The 17,788-nt window shown below is 37.2% G+C and overlaps 1 long non-coding RNA gene across 1 annotated transcript in view; it reads right to left on the bottom strand.

Annotated features, from left to right (window-relative positions):
- LOC130683780 (uncharacterized) overlaps positions 1-15,060 on the bottom strand; it is a 34,800-nt gene extending 19,740 nt beyond the window's left edge. Inside the window, exon 1 of the long non-coding RNA XR_008997724.1 lies at positions 14,915-15,060. This is a non-coding gene — a long non-coding RNA (uncharacterized LOC130683780). The remainder of the gene's footprint in view (positions 1-14,914) is intronic.
- Positions 15,061-17,788: the final 2,728 nt, after the last annotated feature.

Raw genomic sequence — 17,788 nt, forward strand, 5'->3', positions numbered from 1 at the left:
AAACAATAACAACAATAGCAAATGCTTTTATAGTTCTTACTTTGTGCCAGGTACTGTTATTAAGGTTTTTACTCATTTCACTCATTCATTACTCACAACATGATGGGATAAATACTATTGCCATCTCCATTTTACAGATAAGAAAACTGAGACACAGGGTGAATAATTTGCCAAAGGTCATATAACCAGCAAATGGCAGAGCCAACATTTGAAGCCTCACGCCAAAGTTCATCCTCTTAACCACCACCCTGCACCACTAATCCATGGACACAGCACTAGAATGATTCAGGAGAGGGCAAAGCAGGGAGAAATGCCAAAAATTTGGTGTGGAGGTGTGGGTAAAGTGAAGGTTCCTATGGTCGGGATTCTCATCTGGTCGTGGTCAGCTAGCTCACTACACACGTTACTATTGACTCTATATAAAGAGCTCTTCCCAGTGCTCTGGGCTGTACAAGCTGCAGGGCTGCAAGGCTGCAGGAGAGCAGAGACCGGAGCGGTGGCAGTGCCAAGGACAGAGACTGAGATGGCCGCGGGGGTAGAGAGGCCCAGAGGCAGAGACCGGCTTGCTGCATGCAGACTCGCTCTGAGTGGATGGGATTCTAGTGATATTGACCTGCTGCTGTGGGAATAAACTTGGATATAAATCCTTTCACTCCAAGAATGTTCCATTGTCATTTTTTGATCTCGTTGAATCCATAGTCAACTTTTCCGGGGCTGAAACCCACTGGCAAGACAGGAGGCTATAGTAGATTTTTTGCAAAATGGTCCTAAATTAACCATGCCTCCTTGAGTTCATGCCTGTGTGTAGTCCCCTTCTGCACTGACTCTGTGCCAGCACGATGACTTGCTTGACCAATAGCATGTGACGGAAGCGCCTTTCTGGGACCTCAATTCTAGGTCTTAAGAGGTCTGGCGCTTTCTCTCTCAGAACCCAACTGCCTTGTATGAAAGATCAGGCTGTCTACCTGTAAAGAGAGGCCACATGCAGAGAGAAGACGTTGGGGGTTGAGAGCCATGTGTTGAAGAACAGTGGCATCCCAGCTAAGAGCCAGCACCAAAATGGTAAGTGAAGCCATCCTGGGTCTTGTGGTTCCAGCTGAACTGCCCTAAGAGACACCACACAGAGCAGGGAGGAGCTGAACCTTTTGAACCCTGCCCCACGCCCTGACTCTAAAAGGGTTATGGTTGTAAGGTTCCTTTTTATTATGGTGAAATACACAGGAGATTTACCATTTTAACCATTTTTAAGTGTACAGTTCTGTGGCATTTAGTACATTCATTGTGAAGTGACCATCAGCACCTTCCATCTCCAGAACTTTCTCATCATCTCAAACTGAAACTGTCCCCATTAAACACTATTCCTCCCTCCTCCCAGCCCCTGGTAACCTCTGTTGTACTTTCTGTCTCTACGAATTTAAGTCAATAAGTTTTAAGGTGGTTTATTAGGCAGCACATATAACTTCATACAGATACTGACAGATTTAATAATTTGCTTTTAGAATGTATTGATATCTTTGTTAGTTTATTAAATACCAGAGAGTTGTAGATGCACTAGTAACCCTCCCATAGCTTCAGTGCACTGTGTCATTTATACATTTAATTCTAATGTGTCATGGCTTACAGTTGCTATGGGTAAAATTATAATTATCCTAATTTTTACTTTAAAGTTGAGAAGGCATTTTCACATTTAATATATCATTTGCCTTTCATAATAGCCTTGTGAGGCAGAATTGGTTTTTTTTATTTTATAGATCAGGGGACTGAGGATCAAAGATTTTAAGCAACGTGTTCAAGGTCATAGCATAGAGTAGAGCAAGTTGGTCTGCAACTATTTATTGATCATTCCTATTGGGAAGAGAGATGGGGAGGGGACTCAAAAGACAACACAGCAGCTTGAAAGAGAAGACTCAAGGCCAGTCCTTTAAGAACATCTGTTCCCCTAGGACATGCACATGGATATGCCCACAGCAATGTCCTTTGATCATGCTGAGTACCAACCAAGATGGCTCCCAATGAAATGTTTATAGAGTGTGGCTAGGTCCCACATTAAGAAGCAAATATGCTTAGCTGTATTTTGGGCAGGAATAGTATGATGAGGTAAGCCAGGTACATTACCATTGAGTAAAGCCACAGAATCATATTCTATTCATAAAAGGGACATAAAATCAATTTTAGTGGGTTACAAACTATATGTATTTTTTAATGAACCAGAGCAGAATTCATTGAAATGATAAGGGAAAGGGTTTTTCTGTGCGATTTATTTCAGTTATATTGTATATGCATACTTGCAACTTCATAGTCATGTGTTTTGGGATTTGGGTCATAATATGAAATGTATAATCTCATTGTGTGAAAGCACCCGAAAACCACTGCCCTACCATGCTTCTTCCCTGCACACAGACTTCCTCAAAGTGCAGAAGTATTCTGTAGTCTCTAGGGAAGTACAGCCTATCTTCAAGCATTGGCCTTGTGCAAACAGTAAAAAAGAGACATTTATTTCAGCACAAGGACAACACTCCAGAGGCTAGTTTGGAGTGGCTGAAAACGTTGCATGTAAAATTTTACCCATGTGCCTAAAGGGATTTTATGACACAGAGGCACAGTGATACAAGGCTGACTGCACTTGGTTAAACATAGGGAAACGGAGGTTCCAGTCTTGGTGCTCCATCAAACACCTATAATTCCTCACGATTTTCTGGGCTTCTCTAGAATAGAGGGATCTGACTAAATCAGATTATCTCTAGGGAAAGTCTTTCACCAAGAGAAGGAATGCTAGTAAGATTTATGTCACTGCCTCCTCATTTTCCCAAGGAGGGGCACTGGGATAGTGAATGCAGAGGGAAGGTCAGCCTCTTTTTACAAAATGTGTGCAATTTTTGGTTTGTTAATATTTTTTTCTGAGGTTGGTGGGGATAGACAAACACTATCTTTGAAAAATAACCTAATGTACATTTCGATTTTGAGGCAAAGGACTTGCCTTGAATACTCCACCCAGGTTCCTATGTCTATGATCATAAAAGTTACACCATTTTATTCTCATGAATTAAACAATAAACTGTAATCATCTATGTTCAAGGTATGATGGTAAAGTCATGGCATCTCAATCATATATAAAATTTCATCCTTATAATTAAGTCATATATATAAGAAAGTAGTTGAATTCCTCAGGAATTCACATGGTCATGGTGATTCTTTAACATGAGCTCAGGAAATATGACCTCCTTGATGGTAGGATTTCTATCCTGGAGCCTCCGTGGAGGGAGGGGAGGGGGGCAGCCAGCTCCTGGATGTTAAGGAAGTCCTCATGGCAGAAGAGAAGGAGCCTGGACATTGCCAACAGTTATTGTTTAAAAATAAATAAAAAGAGTCATAGAGCCTCAGCAATAACGGCCCTGCTTCTGTCAAGATCGGCAGGAAGACAGGTACAGAGAGCTCTGCAGAGCCCTTCCAGCCTTAGACATGGCCCAGAATCCCATGCTCCTTGACATACTGGGCTGAACCTGGAGCGTTTCTATGTACACTCAGATGGGTCTGGGAGGGACACTGGAACTTAGCAGCTTTGTTTGCAGCTTAAAAGTAGAAAGTGTTTTTCATCAAACAGAAAACATTCTTGTCCATTTGAATGCCAAACAAAGTAAATGCTGTTTAGGGGCTGATATAAGCAAATTCATTCTCTTCGGAGTACTCCACATCTTTATTCAACTTAGGGGGAGCATAAGGAATTTTTCAAATTACTTCATTTATATTTTCTTGTGGTATTGAGAAATTAATGTGATTTAATGACTCATTTTTTTCATGGTGGTGAATTTTTAAGAAGATATTCAAATAAGATGCCATCTAATAGGCTTGAATATTGCCTAAGTCTCTGATATGATAAAAAGAACAGATGGGCACAGACTGAAGGGGAAACAAGAAAAGTTTTTTTAAGGGCAATGAATTATTAGACCAGTGACTCCTTCCCTCCCCTAAAACTAACCCTATGCCCAGCTTATCTAAGTAAACCAAAGGAAATTTAATCTTAGCCTCTACTATATATTCAGTACATTTTGGCTGACATTTTAAACCCTGTTAGAAAGCTGGTTGGCTTCCAAGCACATGCAATACTAGAATGGAGAAATGGTATAGATAACTATCTCATTTTTCTTGCTCTCTGAAACACTGACAATGATTCTTTGTAAAATGTCTCAGGACATTGGAGGAAGTTATCGACAAACATTTTGCAGAAATCTGTCAGGAGCTGATTACTGCAATTTATATAATGTGGATATTCCATTTCACAGGCTTCATGTGTTGCAAGATTAAAACATGCATGGAAGACAATGGAGTCTGTAGGCTGCCATACATACGAACAACCAGGAACCAAAGTGCAGGTTTGAAGAGTGGTGTTTTTAGCTCCTGAGAGGACAGAATGATGGCCTCAGGTGACATAGGCAGAGCCACCAGTCACGCACTGATCCCCATCCAAACAGCGCAAACATTAACCAGCAAAACGAGAAAACCCATACCTCCACCTGGCTGCTCAGAAATCCTTGCCTAGGTGCTGATTTCAATGGGATGCGCCACATGAAAGTTATATGCTATGAGATAGAAATATCACAGATAAACTCAAACCCCTCTTGTCAGCAATTAAGTTTTACTCATCTGTCACCAAGGCACAGCTCTAACCAAGGGCTATATCATAGGCGGAATTCCACACTTCACCCAGCCCCATCCTGCAGGGGAACTAGTGAGTCATGAAGTATGTATATAGAGATGTCAAGGCCATGGCTTAGTACCAAACTGGATGATAATCCCTAGGAAGCTGAACCCTGGAGGGCAGTAAGAAGACTTCATTAGACCATCACCCAGCACAGGAAATTTGCCTAATTCTCGGAATCAACCAGCCAAGGCAATTTTAGACCTTTTTCTTTGATAAGTCTAGGGTCTTTTTAATATGTGGGAAGAGATGTATAGATCACTTAATTCTACTTGCTGTTGGGTTTTCATCTGGGGAGTTGACCTGTGCCCACTTACTCTTTTTCCCAGGAAGAGTAGGCCAGTCTCACCACTTCTCTCAAGCTACATAGTAATCTCATGTTTGTGAACGACAGATGCACACGAGGCTTAAGTCTCAGATTCTTCAACAAAGATGATGACATTTCCTTTCATAACATTGTGCTTTGTGTGTTAAACTATTTGCCTAGGTTAAAATTATGTGTATGTTTTTAAAGCATTTCTAGATGCACACATTTAAAATAAACATACATACACACTTATACAGATAATCAAAGCAACCATTTTTTAAAAAGTTATTTTTGAGACATCATTTCAACCAGTCACCCTGCCTGTGTGAATCCACCTTTTTTTTTTTTTTTTGCTAAGATAACTTAATGACTAAAGGTAGCCAATCTGCCCATGCCATAAAAACCCATCTATTATTGACTCTCTCTCAACAACAGGTAGTGTGCTGATGGTTTCCATAGAAATGCAAAGCCCAAAAATGCATTGAGATCCCTTCCTCAGCTCTGTTTGACTTTCTTGTCATTACTGGGTGAAGAGGAATTACTTTTTCATTTTGTTGGGCATTTGAGAGATGACACCATTATGTTTCTGTTATTGTATAGTTCACAAAGTATGCACCTATTATTGTCTCATGATCCCCACCCACAACATCCCTCTTGACAGGCTGGGCAGAGCAGGAATAGTTATTCCTATTGACAGATGGGAAGCTGAAGCTAGGAGAGGTTTGGTTACTTGCCTGATACTGTGACACACACCAAGTCACAAGTTGGGATTCAAACCCAGACCTTCTGAGTCCTAATCCGCACTCTTTTCTCTACTTTGTACTTCCCCCCCAAAAAAGATACGAGTACTTGTGAGACAGGCTAAAAATCCCATTTTCTTGGTTCCTCCTCTAAAATCTATAAACAATAAAGAGCTCAGCAGGTGAGTTCACACATCTGGCGCTTTTGTGTTCCAACCAATATAGGGGCAGTCACCCACAGGACTGGTTGCCTATAGCCATTATACCTGGTAGCTGGAAAGAGTTGGTACTAGGTGAAGGGTTGGCACAGCTCCTTGTAGATACTTGAGGTAGGGAAAGAAATAGAAGATGGGAGAGATTGGCCATAATTCTTGGAACTTTCCCCAAGGGAGGGTGGCAGGAAGGTTTTGCACAAAGTAACAGAACATGAAGTATTAGTCTTGGTTCCCCAAACTATAGTCAGTGAGCTGGGAAAGAAGTTTGAGAGATCATCAAGTCCATCACGTATTCGTTCATTCATGTGTTCATTCAACAAATAATTGTTGAACATCTACCATGCTGAGAATATAGCAGGGAACAAATCGAAGTCCCTGCCCTCCCAGAGTTTATATTTTATTGGGGAGAGACACAGCAAACAAATATATAGTTCAGCAGCTGGTGATAGGTGCTGTGGAAAACAGGAAAGCAAGGTAGGAGGAAAAGGGACTGTTGTGGAACAGGAGGTATTATCTTACACTTGTTGGTTAGGGACTGGCATTGCAGCCCACCGATAATGACATTTGAACAGAGACTTGAAGAGAACAAGGGAAGAAGCCATGGGGATATCTGGTGAGAAGAGAGTGTGGGTGGTGGGGGCGGGTGGACAGCAAGTGCAAAGGCCCTTCTACAGAGAATGCTTGACATGTTGAAGGAACTGGCAAGATGCTAGTGGGGTTGCAGTGGTATGAGGGGAAAAAACTGTAGGAGATTGTGGGGCCCAGACCACAAAGGGTTGTGTTAGGCTTGAGTGAGATGGAGGCCAGCTGGAGGGTTCACACGGGGAAATGATAGGATGAGTTTTTGAAGTGTCCTTCTGTCTGCTGTGTCAGAAAACCTCTAGGGGCTATGCCAAGGGACATAATGGAAATCTACTTCGTTCTTGTAAGACCTTGTATATTACTCAGTTGCCCTCATATTTTCCAGGTTGGTGTCCATGCTTCTCTCTGGGCAGGTTTCCTTTCATTTCTAATCATCAGATTCTTTAAAATAGTCTGATTTCATCATCATCCCTTTTCAACTTCCAACTTAAAACTTTTCAAATGGCATTCACTTGCTCTTAGGGGAAAGTTCAAATTCCATCCTCTGGACTAAAGGGTCGTGTGACATTTAGTCCTCGCACCCCCCTCCTCTGGTATGCCCCCTCCATCCTCCCCTTCCTACTCTAGCCACCTTGGTCTTCGGTCTGTTCTTTCTAGTACAATGCCTTCCTCCAGGTAATTTATTCTCACAGTATGTTCTTCCCATGTTGCATGGTTCATCCTTGCATATCCCATGTCCTAAGGACTCCAGAAATGTGTTGAGCTACTTAATTAATCAATCAGATGTGATACATAAAATGAAGCCATCTCTGAATCCAGTTTGGAGTTATTTCTGTTTTGGAAGAAAGCTCAGGTTTCACTATTACTAAAATTCCATTCAGTATGATTTTGGATTATGTGAATATATTTTGGAGTAAATATATGTGATATTAATAATTACATGTTGGAATACCTTTCCTAGGTGTTACAATTCTAATTCACCCTCCCACTTCATTATAGCATGGGAAATTACAAGAGAGATCTTGTTAAATAAGGGCTGGTTGATCATAAATTTCAGTGTAGCTCTTTGTCTATTATGGATTTCCCCATGTTAGCATTTTACTAGCAATCTGAGAGACCTGCTTTCTGTGTTATCAGAGTTATATTATTCTGTCTAATTCTTTGTTAAAGTCTTTTAAAATTCTGGAGTTATGCGGTTTAATGTGGTACTCCAGCACACATGTGGCTTTAAGTTTTACATGTTTTAATTAATTAAAATTAAATTTTAAACCACCCCTTCCTAAGTTTGCATGCAGTTAGCAGCTACTACATTGGAGAGTCCAGAGCCCTAACATTCCTGTCACGGAAGAAGTTCTGCAGGGCAGCCTTGTTCTAGAGCTTATGTTTCCCATCTCCCTAGGGTTTTGATAAATTTTCTATTTCTACAGAGATATCTGCCACAGGGTGACAATACTATCTTGCCTTTCTTTCAGTGCCTACTTGGTGCCAAGCTGTGTGGTAAGAGAGCATTGTATATATTATATATTTTTTACTTATATCATATATATACATTTATAAAGTAAATGTACATAAATATATTTATATATGACATATAATATAAATATAAATATAAGTATAAATATGTCATCTTATTTATTCCTTGTAAAACCATGAGTCAGCTCAGGGAGGCCACTATATAATATCATTGTAATAAAGCAGAAATTTGATGTCCATTAACTCAGGTTTCCAAATTGAATTCCTTGAACAATAGATAAAATCCAAATTGGTCTCAATCCCATCAGGTCACCGAAACCTTCAATGCAAATAAAAGACAATTCTTGCCAGGGTGGATCTACGTCTTTCCAGAATCTGGAGGGCTTACAAGGTCAAGGACCACGTGGCATGAACTGGAAGCCTAGAAAGCCAGAGGACATTCGAGACTGCAGTGGAACAGTTCACAGGCATGGTGTTCTTTACTAAGCAAGGCCAACTTACCCTTTATCATCTAAGTTATAAAACTTTTCGTATGTCACCCTAGAAATAGTCGGTCTTAGAAAATTACATATGTAGAAATGTATGTGTGAGCACACGGGCACACAGAGACAAGAACAAGATGGGCAACATTTGGCAAATAGAGAAGCAGAAAAAAAACGTTTAAAATGTATTTAGCATGATACTTAATAAATAGATCCATGTAAATTAGCCTAACCCTTGGCAGCTGAGTGGCACTGACATAGTTGTATGTCATGGAAAGAACTGAAAAATAAAAGGCAGTTCCAGATAACTTCACATTAGAAGAAATCTCTTATTTGGAATATCAAATAATTGTGAGGAATTTATTTTTATCAATAGAAAATCAGTCTCTCTTCAGTATCACTAACAATTAGTAAATAAATACTTAAAAAATACTGTTTGAAGCAGTCATGATATTAGTACCTGTGGTGCCCTCTTGTCTTGGCCTTGTCCTAGAGCTAATATGTTTACTGCCATTTTACAGATGGAAAAACTGAGGCTCAAAGAAGCTAAGTGGTATATTTCTTGGGTAAAAATTGGTGGAACAAAATTGAAACTTAAATTGCCTCTACTCAAGAATTACATTCTGACTCCCTAACGGGAAGAATTGACTCTAAGTCATCTTTCTTTGATTTTTGTGGTTAAATTCTGGATGAAACCAGAACAATAGAACATCAGCTTAAAAAACTGAAGTAATGCTTGAAGGAAGCAGCCAGGACATTTTAGTGCATGACTAGAAAAGCTTTTGATTCAGAATTATTCTTTTATCTTACCAGTTCGTTTTAAAGATTATGCTTCAATCCACAGGAAATGTCTAGAATTGTTTTTATTTATTTAAAAGCCTACATATCTTTTTATTTCATATAGCTTGATAAAGTTCTTCATCCAATGAATAGAATAACCTAAAGCAGTGTTGGCAAATTTTTTCTATAAAAAACCAGTTAGTAAATACTTTAGACTTTGAGGGCCACATGGTCTCTGCCACAACTACTCAATTCTGCCATTGCAGTGTGAACACAGCTGTAGAAAATACATCAGCAAATTAGCCTGGCTGTGTTCTAACAGAACCATATTCATGGACTCTGAAATTTGAATTTTATATAATTTTGTCTGCCATGAAATATGACTCCTCTTTCGATTCTTTTCAACCATTTGTAAATATAAAAACTATTTGTATCTTGTGGGCTATATAAAAACAAGCGGTAGCCAGATTTGGCTTGTGGTCCATAATTTGCCAACCCCTAGTCTAGAGCTTGAAATCAAAACCTGGGGAAATGAAGAAACTTGGTTAATAATATGGAAGGACCAGGACTATGCTATGTTTTTTCTGCTTACTCAGCTTAGTGGGTTGTATCCTGTCATAAAGAAATGAAAATAATGAAAGCCACAAAAGATAATTTAACTATATGCAGGGAAGGTCATTTTAAGACCATGAGCCAGGACTGCTCTGAAATATTCTTCACAAAAAGGAAAGTCAGAATGCCTGCCCTTATGACTTTACATGCCTTGTCAATAATAATACAATGGCAAAAATACAGTACCCTCTTTTTGTTAGTGATGTTTCTTTCCCTCTGCCAAAAGGTTGTATGCTATATTAAGCAAATTCTGCCAGTATTAAGCTAAAGGAAAATGGGGAGGAGAGCAGTAGGTTAAAATTTTAAGTTAACAATATTTGTTTCCTAATCTTGGATTAACGGACTTTAAGGAAATATTTGCTTTAATCTTCTCCACTAAAGAATAATTTATGTATAATCTACATGTAATTAACACAGCATTACTTTGAAGACTTGCTCACTGGGCTCCTCTCTTATATCATTCAATATTTTTTGAAGGTTTACTATGCACCAGACAGTATTGTAAATTATGAGCATATTGTAGTAAACAAATTCCCTTATATCTTCTTTCAAAGGAATGTACAATTTAAGGTTCTATGTTGAATATAAAATAATATTATATAATTACATATAATATATTGACAAATAACTAAATTTTTTAAAACTATGTAGGTAGTTTTTATACTGAATATATAATAATATTATATGTGTATAATATGTTAACAACTAACTTTTTTAGCTATATAGGTAGTTTTTATTACATTACTATATGAGTAATAGAGATAATTTATTAGAGGACTAGTATCAAAATTACACACTTGCAAAAATTTTCACTACTCCACCTGCCATGCAGTATGGGATTATAAACCAAGAAGCATTAATGGAGAGTCCCTAAAGGGTTCCATAATTGAGATGTGTAAAATATTGCCATATCTTTATTTTAAAAGATACCCCCGATTAGGGTGTAGCTATTTCAAAGGGTAAAAATGGAAATAACACACACTGTCCAGATAGCTACTGTAAAAACTATAATACAGAGATAACCTTTATTTTGACACAATTGGGCATTTTTTAAAGCTATGGACATAACTCTAACTTGTAAGTGATGTTCACATGAAGCGATTAATAAGCCTTCTAATTTCCAATGGATATCTTCACCATTATAAATGGAACAGTTTTATGGCCATGAAGTTGATAGACCTTAGTAGTTCCCAATAACCTGCTATTCCTCAAAAGAAAGCCATGTGTACCCACTCCAGGAAAATACAGAAGGCAAACAGTAGTGAATATTGCCTAAAATCTATTCATTCTTTCTTATAAAATGCTTTGAAGTGTAAGAAACAATACTAGTGTCAAACAAATTTCGAATTAAAAAAACATTCACTTACTATCTGCAGGGCAAACTATACATAGCTGAACTTTTAAAAATATTATGCCAAAACACGTCTGCTTAACTTTCCAATAAACTCCAAGTACTTCAAACTGATTTTCTCTCTCCCACCTTTCATTTCTTCCTGAAATTTCTAGGTCAAATTGCTTGAGGAAGTCTGAGCACAACAAAATGCAGGGACTTATACAAGAACATAACTGGTTTAAACAGAGGAATTATCAAGGTTAGAACCCAGGGCTTGTTTGTAAGATGTCCCTTTACCCATTATCTCCTGTGCTAAAAATTTAAATAAACCATTAGTCAGAAAGGTAGCTTCAGCTGTACAGCAAACTCTTCTTAGTCACACACAGTGTTCCTGTTTGAAGTAAGTGAAAACAAGGAAACTTCTTTCCTTTTCACTCTCATTCACAAACATAAAAAACTAGAAATACCAGATAGACCTGGAGGTAATTAATGCATAGCAAGCTGAACTTTCAACCTGCAAGATTATTTTATATATGCAAGAAACACCTGTAATTGAAATGTGATGATTTAATGAAGCCCCAGGGTTAGATGGTTGACTTTTCCTTGAGTTAAGTGCTCATTTTATCTTCCCATTGCTTTGGTCCTCCTCTGTTGGTCCAACCACGGAAATAACATTGCTTGTAAAACTCGTGCTTTTATCAGTATGTTTTTTTCCACTTCTGACTTCTGGTTTGGAGTGTCCACTATTTTCGTCCTTTTCCCAAAGCATTTAGAGGCAAATTAAGGGATAAATGCATGGAAATGGTGGTGGGGGCCTCATTCACCAGGTCCTGGCTCATCCAACAACCCCAGCTCTTGGTTCAAGGGTGAAAATCTGAAAACATGATCCAGGACTGGCTAAGGGGCATTCTCATCTTTCAAATCTAGTTTTGACAGATCCTGAGAAGCTGTGTTTTCATGTAAGTGTTCAAGCTGGCTACAGGGCAGCACAAGAAATTCTCTTGTCAAGATTAGCTTCTGGACTGGAGTTAACCTGGACCTGGTATTCTGGTAGATACTGAAACTGGCATAGTTCCCTTCAAACACAAGGGAGCAAAGAGATGGGGCATGTTCAGTGACCACCTACAGGCAGCCCCGTCCCCTGAATACATTCAAGTCCCTCTGCACCTAAGCCTACGCTTGCTGGACTCTTACTCTTTGTTTGCACCATGGATCTCTTTACTTGCTTAAGAGCAATGTTTTTAAATGAATAAAATAAAATATATATGATTTTAAAATATAGTGAAATACTGTTATTAAAATTATTTTAGATAGTAATGTATGTGCTTCCTGTTAAACAACAAGATCTGGTTCGAATAACTATATAAATTTGGAGTAACTTCAGTGATATTTCCAAGCTATTTGCAACAAGCAGAATGTGAGATGAAAATGCCTGTGATTATTTTTAGTGAAAAGTCAGAGGTACTGCTACCACTGGTGTGATGTATTGCCTACATTCATTATTGAAGGAAGTACTTTTATTTATAAGTTAGTGAAAACAAAGATTGAATTTTTTCATCCAAGGTCGCCCTGAATTCTGCCAATGGACCCCAGGCTAACAATCCCCAAGAGGTTTGAAAACAAACACAAACCCAACAGAGCTGAAGACCCAGCCCGCCACTGCCTACCAAAGACATAACCAGGCTTGGGGGACTCCTTTTCCAGCCATTTAACTTGCAGATCTCAGTCCTAGTTAAACAGTGAAAGATTATTCCTGCTTAGTTTCCTATTTATTTGTTGTTGTGGGTTCCGAGTGTGTGCTCGTGTTTAGCACTAGAAATCACCCTCAGCAGATGCCTTCCAAAAAGAGACATGCCACACAAAGACAATTATTTGGAAAATTTACTGTAAAATCTCCCTGAAATTTTTGAAAAATAGGACACTTACCTTTGACCAACACCATCAATGTTCTGCTTTCAGCTCCTTTAATTGTGGGAAAATGTGTCAGTTAACAGCCCTTTTACATGTGCCAAATACTCTATTGATAAACCTACAATTACAGGTCAACAGATGATCTTCTAGAAAAAGCTAGCTTTTGGGTGATTAAGATGGGGCCAAAGTTAAAATAAAAGATTATTACAATCTTGGAATCATCTTCAGTATTAGCTTTAAAATTTTTATCTTATTATCTTATTCTAATAGCAGAAATGAAACAAAGTATGGTAAAAAAATAACTGTTATTATTGTCAGAAGTAATAGCATTAACAACAATGCAATTAAGTCACTATCCTCATACAATGAAAATATTACCACAAAGGTTAGCAAGAGGGACTCTTAAATCCTAAACTTAGGCAGAGAATTTTTCATCAAAGTAAGTTTAAAAATCTCAATTAATGGATGAGGAAACAATTTTACTCATATTCCTGATTTTAAAAGAGATACCATAATACAACAGGCAAAAGAAATAGTAGCTAGTACTGCTAACAGGGTGACCTTTATATATGAGTGCATGTGTATAATGCTGAAGAATGTGTGAATGATTTAAAATTTTCAAGGACATAACTGCTTAGGTAGACAAAGAGAGTTCTGTGCTTTATTCTAAAGCAAAGTACAAAGCCAGAAAGTTAGCTCATACCAAGAAATGCTTTTTCACAATAATTTTCACCCATGTAATAAAGCTTCATTTTTTTTAAAGATACTAATGAACACTGTGATCTTGTTTTTTGAAAGTGATGTCTTTCAAATTTGCTTAATTTGCTTAATTTGAAAAGTTAAACTATTAAAGTTGTACTTGCTATAAACCTTGACATTTAGACTGGGGCAGTCTGAATTCTAGCTATAGCTGTCCAGAATCATAAGCAAACAAGTTACCAGATATCTACAAGGTTCCTGACAAACCAAACCATTGAGAAATTCCTTGTCTCCTTAGTAAATTTGTTAGTTAAGTGAAAAACTGTTGGTTTCATTTAAAATTGTAACAAAATAAATTTTATAAATTGCATTTTGTTTCTTAGTATTACTCCCAGACTCTCTTGCTTTCAGTTAATTGAAAAAACAATGAATTTATCTGAAAAAAATAACAGAAATAAAATTTAGTATGAAAGCCACACTCATGAATAAAGTGTTATGTTAGTTGGAAATTGATTCCTCTGTGCCCCTTACTTTAAGCATCCTAAAATAGTAACATTTTACAATAATTATAGACTCTTTGAGTTTATAATTTTCTGGTTCAAACATAAGTAAACAAAACATAATGTGAATAACTACATAGAAGTTGCAGAATATAAAATCAATACGCAAAAATCAATTGTATTTTTGTATACTTGAGATGCACAATCTACAGTGAAATTAAGAAATTATTCCACTTATAACAACATCAAAAGGAATAAAATACTTAGGAATATTTTAACAGAAGTAGTACACAACTAATACTCTCAACGCTACAAAACAACGTTGAAATTTAAAAAGATTTAAATAATGGAAAGAAATCCCATGTTCATGACTAGAAGACTTAATATTGTTAAGATGGCAGTACTTTCCAAATTGATTTACAGATTCAACACAGTCCTTACAAAAATCCCATCTGGTTTCTTTGTAGAAATTGATAAGTTTATCCTAAAATTCATATTGTAAATTTAGAGGACTTAGATTAGCTCAAACCATCTTGAAAAAAGATGAAGCTGGATGGTGCACATTTCTAAATTTCAAAACTTACTGCAAAACAACAGTATTCAAGATAGTATGGTACTGGTATAAGATGTATATGCAGATCCATGGAATAGAAGTGAGAGTCCAGAAATAAGCTCATATATCTAGGGTCAATTGGTTTTTGACAAAGGTGTCAAGACCATTCAACAGGAAAGGAGATGGAACAACTGGGTATCCACATGCAAAAGAATGAAATTGGACCTCTATCTCAAACCACATATAATAATTAATGAAAAATGGATCAAAGTCCTAAATGTCAGAGCTAAAACTATAAGACTCTTAGATGAAAATACAGGAGCAAATAAGTGTTACCTCAGATTAGGTATATTTCTCAGAAAGGACACCAAAAGCACAAACAACAAAAGAAAAACAGATAAATTGGACTTCATCAAAAATTTAAGTACTCATTATCAAAAGTACTTCAGTAATGCAAAGGACACTATCAAGAGAATGAAAAGACCACCCACAGAATGTGAGAAAATTTTTTCAAATCATATACTGGTAAGGGACTTGTATCTAGAATATATAAAGAACTCAATAATAAGACAAAAAACTCAACTTAAAGATGGGCAAGGAATCTGGATTCTCCTAATGGGCATTTCTCTGAAGAAGATAAACAAAAGGCCAAAAAGCACATAAAAAGATGCACACCGTCATTAGTCATTGGGGAAACGCAAATCAAAACCACAATGAGATACCATTTCACACCCACTAGGATGGCTAGAATAAAAACAAAACAAAACAAAGTGAAAATAACAAGTGAACTAGGAATGCACATATATTGCTGGTGGGAATGTGAGACGGTGGAGCCACAGTGGAAAGCAGTCAGGCAGTTCCTCAAAAAAAAAAAAGCATAGTTACCATTTGACCCATCAACTCACTTACTTTTAGGTATATGCCCCAGAGAATTGAAAACACGTGTTTACACAAAAACTTATACATGAATGTTCATTGCAGCCTTATTCATAATAGCAAAGGTGGAAACCAGCCGAATGTTCACTGACTAATGAATAGGTAAACAAAATATGATTTATGCATACAAAGCAATATTATTTGTCCGGAGAAAGGAATAAAGTACTGATACATGCTACAGCATGGATGAACCTTAAAAACATTATGCTAAGTGAATGAAGATAGTCACAAAAAAACACATATGATTTCATTTACATGAAATGTCCAAAATAAGCAAATCTACAGAGACAGAAAAGAGATGACTGCTTGCTTAGATCAGGAGGAGATAGGGAGAAAATGGAGGTGATAGCTAAAAGTACAGGATTTTTTTGGAGGTAGATGATGAAAATATTCTAAAATTGATTATGGTGAAGGTTACACAGCTCTGTGAATACACTAACAGCCACGAATTTTATACTTTAAATCGTCAGGTTTCTCTGAGAAAGATCTATGGTGAATTCATTCATTCATTTACAGGTATAGAATAGGAAACAGGAGGAGCAGGCTTGTGGGTAAAATCAGTGTAGGACATGTTGAGTTTGAAAAGCCAGTGGAATATAATACACTAAGAGAAGTCCAGTAGTGGAGTGAGGGAGCTGGGTATCATTTGTGTACAATTATAATAGTTACAATTATGAGTGTGTAAAAAATATGTAAGATAGGAATCTTTTGTGTAATTGTGGTAAAATACACATAATAAAATTTACCATCTTGACCACTTTTAAATGTACAGTTTAGTAGTGTTAAACATATTTATTCACATTGTTGTGCAACCAATCTCCTAGACTTTTTCATTTTGCAATACTGAATATCTATACCCATTAAACAACTACTCCCCATTTCCGCTTCTCCCCAGTCTCTGGAAACCACCATTCTACTTTCTGTTTCTATGAATTTGACCACTATAGATACCTCATGTAGGTATTTCTCTTGATGTGGCTGACTTAATACTTGGCATAATGTCTCCAAGGTTCATACATACTGTAGCAGGCATCAGAATTTCCCTTCTTTTTAGGGCTATTATTTCATGGTATGCATATACCACATTTTGTTTATCTCTTCATCCATTGAGGAACTTGGGTTGCATTCCCCCCTTGACTGTAATGAGTAACAAAATGCCGTTGTGAACAAAATGCTGTGGATGTAGAAATCTCTCTTTGAAATCCTGTTTTCAATTCTTCTGGTGTAAACCCAGAAGTGAAATTGCTGGACCATATGGTAATTCTATTTTTAATTTTTTTGAAAAACTGGCATACTGTTTTCCATAAGAGCTACACCACTTTATATTCCTACCAACAGTGCAGAGAGTTACAATTTTTCCACATCTTTGCCAACATTTGTTATTCCCCCCTTTCTTTGTAGTAACTCTCCTAATGGGAATGAGGTGATATTTCACTGTGATTTTAACATGTTTTTCCCTAATAACTAGGGATGTTGAGTATTTTTTTTCATATGCTTTTGGCCATTTTTACATCTCCTTTGGAGAACTGTCTGTTCAAGTTATTTGCCCATTTTTAATGAAGTTAAAAATGTTTTTGTTGTTGAGGAATTCTTAATTTAGGGTACATGGACCACACCTAGTGTGAATAGATGGGATTTAAGTAGTCACAAAGACCCTATACTGTATACAAAATTGTATGTGTATGTGCTTTTATTTTTCCCAGAGATTCTCTAGCTCTTATCAGATTTGTTTTCCAGAGAAAATAGACCCCGCCCCCTGCATTGTGTAAATAATGCATCAAGGGGGAAAAACAAAGGATGAAAGTATGTTTCCATGTCTATTATTTATTTCCTTGTTTATATCTTTTGTCACACAGAGACTGTCATTTTTATATAGTCAAATATGTTCATTTTTTCTTCTAGAGCTTCAGAATTTTCAGGCATGGTTAGAAAGGGATATTCCCTCACCCTTTGGACTGATAAGATAATC

Source organism: Manis pentadactyla, chromosome 5 (assembly GCF_030020395.1).
Source record: "Manis pentadactyla isolate mManPen7 chromosome 5, mManPen7.hap1, whole genome shotgun sequence".
Classification (NCBI taxonomy): domain Eukaryota; kingdom Metazoa; phylum Chordata; class Mammalia; order Pholidota; family Manidae; genus Manis; species Manis pentadactyla.